Genomic DNA, 6,551 nt, shown 5'->3' with positions numbered 1-6,551 from the left:
TATATATATATATATATATATATATATATATGTGTGTGTGTGTGTGTGTGTGTGTGTGTGTGTGTGTGTGTGTGTGTGTGTGTGTGTGTGTGTATACAATATATGATTATATCAAAACAAAACAGACCTTCTTCACATCTGTATCAGTGCAATGTATTTGTATTACAGGACATATATACAGTATGTACATTTAAAAGCAACCCTCTACTCCTTCTTTCTCCTTTTCACCTTGAGGACTCATCTATAATTTATGTAGCACAGCTTTATCCCCGACCTTCGCAGTTTTAGAAATGCCTCTGTGAATATATTGGATTTTATCAATCTGAATTCTTTTTCTTGTTTTCCTAAAGATCATAATGTTGCATTTTATGAAATGCATAACAGTATATTATACGCATTGTACAATATTTCATAGACTCGCCTCCGTAAATCTATTGCCATAAAAAGAAAGATTTCGTTCGTTTTTGATTTGTAGGAATTTTTACCGGCTTGTTCAACGATGCAAAATGAAATAAAACTTTTTTAAAACACAATAAAGGATCAACCTCATACATGTACAAAGACAAACATACAGTATATCATATTAAATTAAGTATATAATTAAAAAAGTTTACCAATTCCAGCAAATGTAAGTATAGAATAGAAGGATCATCAAACTGCATTGACTCTGGACTCCAGGAGTCCTAGAGATAAATCCCTGATCTAAAAGGTATTACTGTCCATAAGTATTGGCACCTGGGGTCTTTACACATTCAAGGACTGTGATAAATAACTCTAAATAATAATGTGTTTAAATAACTCTAAAAGCTACAGCAGTTAATTATTTGAATCAGTGTTTTTCCTGTGTTTTGCTGTCAGAATTTGGGATCTAAGCCATAGATCAGACGGCCCACCAAGGCTGGCGAGGCTTAATTAAGCTGGTACCTTGGAAGTCATACTGCACACAATTACCCAGTCATTTTCTCTGTTTCTGGGAACAAAAAAGAAAGAGAAAAAAAAAAGAAAAAAAAGGAGAAACATATTTCTTTGGGTTAGGGTTTATTTTCAGGTAAAGAGTAACAAGAATAATTAATAGTAACACATTATTCTAGCTTGTACACTCACACACAATGCAAGATGCCCTGACCTCTTAAGTTTGTGTGCCAGGGCTGCTACATGCTTCTCTCCAGCATTTATCAAAGGGTGAGAAAGATTAGGAATGACTGGAAGGCTGCAACATGACAGAAATCCAGAATGAGCATCTCTGCTAGATAAGAATCATAAAGCTTTTCTCATTAATGATCTCTTGAAAGCGAGAAAGGAAGAACATTGGAAAGAAAACAGATCCAGTTTATGCAGCTGACACTGTCACTTTTACAATGTCCCTAACATCCTTTTTCGTTGTATCTGTTAACTAATTGCATCTAAATATAATTACGGAGGCGAAAGATGAACCTATAACTAGTCCCTCACAAAGTCGAGCAACTGCACCCATGCACACATTACTGCTGATTGATGCATGGACAGGACATTTCACACATCTATTTATTGAGATGACTGTTGGCTATGGTAAAGTTCTTGTGATCAAAAGAAATAAACCTTTCTAGTGTGTGTGTGTGTGTGTGTGTGTGTGTGTGTGTGTGTGTGTGTGTGTGTGTGTGTGTGTGTGTGTGTGTGTGTATATATATATATATATATACTGCAGATTTGTTTAAAATAGGACTTAAATAGGTTTTAGACCCTATCATGATTGTTTGCTAATGATGAATTAAAACTCATAAGCTCTTATATTTCCATTTGTTTGCTTGTTTATTTATTCATAGGCATATAGAAGGAATAAATAGAAGAAATAAAGGATAAATACAAGGAATTTGTCGTAACAACTTTTTTAAGGGGGGGAATTTTTTGTGCCCTGAAGGGGGTGCCAGTGAGCCGAATTGCAAGTGTCATGCTTTTCACAGCATTAAATTTGTCTGAGAAGTCAGAGAATAAAGCCTTCAAGGGAAACTTTATCCTCCAAGGGTGCTTTTCTTTGGCATAGAGTGTCCATAATGAGGGGTGAAAACCGTAGCAGAGAAAGTCGAAGCCTTAACTAGGAATCTCCCAGCATGCACCTTTCACAGGCATGGCAATTAGAGTGTTCTTCTGTAGTTACGCTTGAACACAAAAACCACATCAGGACCAGACGTGGCTCAGAGGGGCTTGCTGTGTGAAACTGTTGGAGTTAAAAAAAATCTCAGCACTGCGTTTGCAGTATTTTTGAGCGCAGCTGCTGAAATGGAGAGTTTGAAGGAGACACAGACAGTAAAGCAGGCTGGCAGGCAGTTGTGTGTTTGAGCGTCGGTGGGTGTGGAGGGGAAAAATAGTGTCAGTGCTTGAGATCAGTACAAAGAACCCATTCTATGAGCTGAGTGTGTGCGCGCGCAAGCATTTGTGGCTGACCGGCTTGCGTCACAACACAAGCAGGAAACTGCTCTCGGCCTCCGACAGGGCACAGGCTGTCTGGGGCCCTCGCAGCCAATTTAATGAAACCCAATATTGCAAATAACTAAAAATACACTGTGTCATTTGGCACAGTAACACAACAATATGAACGTTAAAAGCAGGAGTCATTGTTATTATTCACAGTGACGCAGCAGGCAGCCGGATAAGCAAATTTACCTGTTAATGTAATTTCCCCAGAAGATTACCTGCATTTACGTCAAGGCATCATGTCAAATTTTCAGAACCTTTGTGTCTCATTTGCTGCTTAATCCTGGTTATTGTCTTTGCGGATCCAGAGACTGTCCTGGAAAGATGTCAAACACACAAGCACACATAATCATTCACACACTCCTGCAAACCTAGGGGCAATTTTAGTAGCCATCCCCCTGTACCTGCATGTTTTCCAGGGTGGGTAGAAAACAGAATCTAGAGAATAACCATGAGGAACTCGTGAAGAACATCGCTCAGATATTCCAGATATCTCATTAGCTTCCCTATTTCTGTAAAATTATTTTAAAAAATCCATGCGGATTAGATTTCTAATCCACCGGAATAGAAATCTGATCCTTTTTTCCACACGCAATTTTATTCATGCATGTCTGCAAGTTTAGTGCATCCCAACCACAATACCTCCCTCCCTTTCCTCGATTGTGTCTTTGTGGGAAATGATGAACTCACAACATAAAACTTTTCTTTTTGATCCGATTTGACAAGATGATTTATCTATCAACTAAATAAAATAAACTATTTTTATTAAATGACTGTGTGTAACGACATATCTCTTGGTAATGCATATTAATGTTAATAAAAACATATGGGCTTATTTCTATTTATTCATACGAAAGTCTGATTGAGTATTAAACGTGTCTTGTCTTGTACAATCCTTTTAAACTCCTAAAGTGGCTCCCTTTCATCAAGGAATATAACCGTTGTGTTTGATTTTACATAGACAGAAGAGGAAGAAGTGTAACCACGATGTTTAATGCTGAATGGCTCACTAAAGACATGCTGGTAGCTGCTGGTTAATGCCATTGCTTCTACTTAGTTATTACACAAAATACAATTACAGTATCAATTTATTTTTTGTCATTAAACCTTTGCAAGGAAATTGATGTCAATTAATTATCCCTATTATTGTTATTAAATAAAATGCAGGAAGTCATATTGTAAAAGAGGATATAATATTATACAGAATAAAATATATAGAATTTCTTTTATCAAATTAGGACTTTTAGTATATTGGTAATTAGTAATTTACAGTAAATGTATTATTATTATTATTATTATTATTAGTAGTAGTAGTAGTAGTAGTAATAATAATAATAATACATTTTAATTAATTCCAGTGAAGTTGAACAGAATAAGTTTCAAACCATCTACAAGAGTACGATTTGTATTTTGGTAATTATTTTTCCAGCGCTGCTTAATATCAGGGCTTTTTTTTTTCTTTTGACATGGCTGGAACACATCAGGCTTTATAGAGGTTCAGGGACATATTAATGAGCAAGCTATTGAAAAGACTCATTCGGGTTCAAAAACCATGCACTTCTGGCTCCCCTTCTTCATGGTAAATGTCAGCTTAAGTGGGTCTTAAGCCACACCTCAGCTACACCTAACACATGCATGTTGGAATGTCTTAGTTGTCTGATGTTTGCATGTCATATAGTATATATAATATATAAATTATTCCTATACATAAAAAAAAATATATATATATATATAATATATATAATACTTAATGTAAGCATTAAGCACTGACCAATGCTTCTATATTGTTGCCGCCTGCTGCAAAGGCTTCTACCTCCCTCTGTATGTGCCTGTGTACAGGTCATGCCTCCATGAGGCTGCCAAGCCACCTGGAGCAGGTATTATTTGTGTTCATGTGCCAGGAGACACTTAAAGCATAGTCGCTCTGTCTAGCACCAACACGTCCATCTGGGTGTATTTCAGCCATGACTACCTGATGGAGGCCAAGTGAAGGCAAGAATGAAGTTCTTGGAAAAATTTCCTCAACCTCACCTTTTTGTCAGGAACTCTTTCTGTCACTGTCTGACAAGCAATAATTACTATACTGTATGTGGTTCTCAGAAAAATTTGATTCAGAATTTATTTTTAAAAAGTTTTTTTTAGACAATTTTAGATTGAACTATGTAATTGAAGAACACACCTCACTCAAAATGAAACATTTCAGAATTTTCCCCTACATTTGAACCTCCGTCGCTGGCTTGCCTCGTCCCATAATACATAAGCAACACAGTCACACCACATGATGTAAAGAAAACATGATCCATCAAACCAGGCCACCTTCTTCCATTGCTCTATGGTTCACTTCTGATGCTTTCGTGTTCATTGTAGGTGCTTTCGTTAGTGGACAGGGGTCAGCATGGGCACTCTGTCTGGTCTGAGGCTTTACAGCTCCAAGCTGTGATGTATTGTGTTCTGAAACCTTTCTACCCGAGCCAGCATAAACATTTCTAGTGCATTATATAATAGCTCTTCTTCTGTGACTTTCACTCTTCAAGCACATCACCAAGCATTCCCAGCCCATGAGTTGTTCACTGTGTAACCTGTTGTCCTACTGCTAGACATCTACACATCACTATTTGACCATTGTCAAAGTCAGTACATGGTGTTGCTCACTTCTGATGAGAATGCCCCACATGGACAACTTAAAGATATATGGGTCTGCTGTGAATAGAAAACACCACGGGGATCACAGCACCGACTTTGAACTGCTGTTGTGGTGATCGGTGTTTGCTCAGGTTTTTATCATTGGTCATATGATGACTTTTGGCAAGAATGAATTACTGTTCAATTTATAATGAATATAGAATATTCATAATTATTATTAGAAGTTTATTCTAAGTATATTTTATTTAAGTATATTATAAGTTTGCTATATACAGCCGACATTATATCCCACTCTCCGGTGTCTCCCAGATGAAAATGGCTTCCCTTTCAGAGAGAGAGAGAGAGAGAGAGAGAGAGAGAGAGAGAGAGAGAGAGAGAGAGAGAGAGAGAGAGAGAGAGAGAGAGAGAGAGAGAGAGAGAGAGAGAGAGAGAGAGAGAGAGAGAGAGAGAGGGAGGGAGGGATTTTTGTTTCTATCTGCTCATGTGCCAGTAAAATAAAGCTTCATGAAACACATGGTGTTAAAGGAACAGCATTTCCTTCCAGCCACTGCTGATTTGTAAAGTCAGACAGCAAATAATATTTTCTATCCTAAACAGTACAATAATTAAGACAAATTAATCCTGATAAACATATTAATATATATATATATATATATATATATATATATATATATATATATGTATATATATATATATATATATATATATAACGTGTTGGCCTGTGAAAATCTAGAGGAGGTATCAAATTAACAATCATGTGTTGATGTTAATTTAATTATATTATTATTCATATGTAATTAATGTTTATCTGAACATAATAGTCAATAAAACTTAATCAGGAATATTAACAAAAACAATCTGACTGCAATGAAATAGACTAAATAAAACATTTGTCCATATGGTTTTCTGTACTTTATATTCTCTCAGTCCAAATTTGTAACAAATTATATTGTTAATTTTACAATTTTTACCCAGTATAATAATTTATACATTTTATTATTTGATGCTATTTTTATAGCATTATGTAGAGTATATAAATACTTTCTATCTTTCTTGACAAAATTTCAAATATTTTTGAATTACAAAAAAATTTTGAATTGCTGAGTGAATTGAGATGTTTTTATTAAATGTTTACTGGATTCAAAGGTGTTGGAAATTACTTATATGTCACACCACATATTCAGGTTTTACACCATCTTAGAAAAATATATAATTACTCTCCTATAATTTTTTTTGTAGTGCACCAGCCTGTGATAAAGCACTTATTAAAACTTGTATTAGAATCTCATAGCAAGCAGTTAATATGATTTGTAACTTTTTTATATTAGGTATTAATTATAAAAATTGCTAATCTCTATTCTTTATAATAGGAATAAATTGAATAACACATTTACTCAATATTAAAATAGACATTTTATACTGTATTAAAGCAGCAAATTTTTATTTTTTCTATATCT

Source organism: Tachysurus fulvidraco, chromosome 1 (assembly GCF_022655615.1).
Source record: "Tachysurus fulvidraco isolate hzauxx_2018 chromosome 1, HZAU_PFXX_2.0, whole genome shotgun sequence".
In the NCBI taxonomy this organism is placed as follows: domain Eukaryota; kingdom Metazoa; phylum Chordata; class Actinopteri; order Siluriformes; family Bagridae; genus Tachysurus; species Tachysurus fulvidraco.
The sequence above is the reverse complement of the archived record's forward strand: the minus strand, read 5'-3'. Positions refer to the sequence as shown.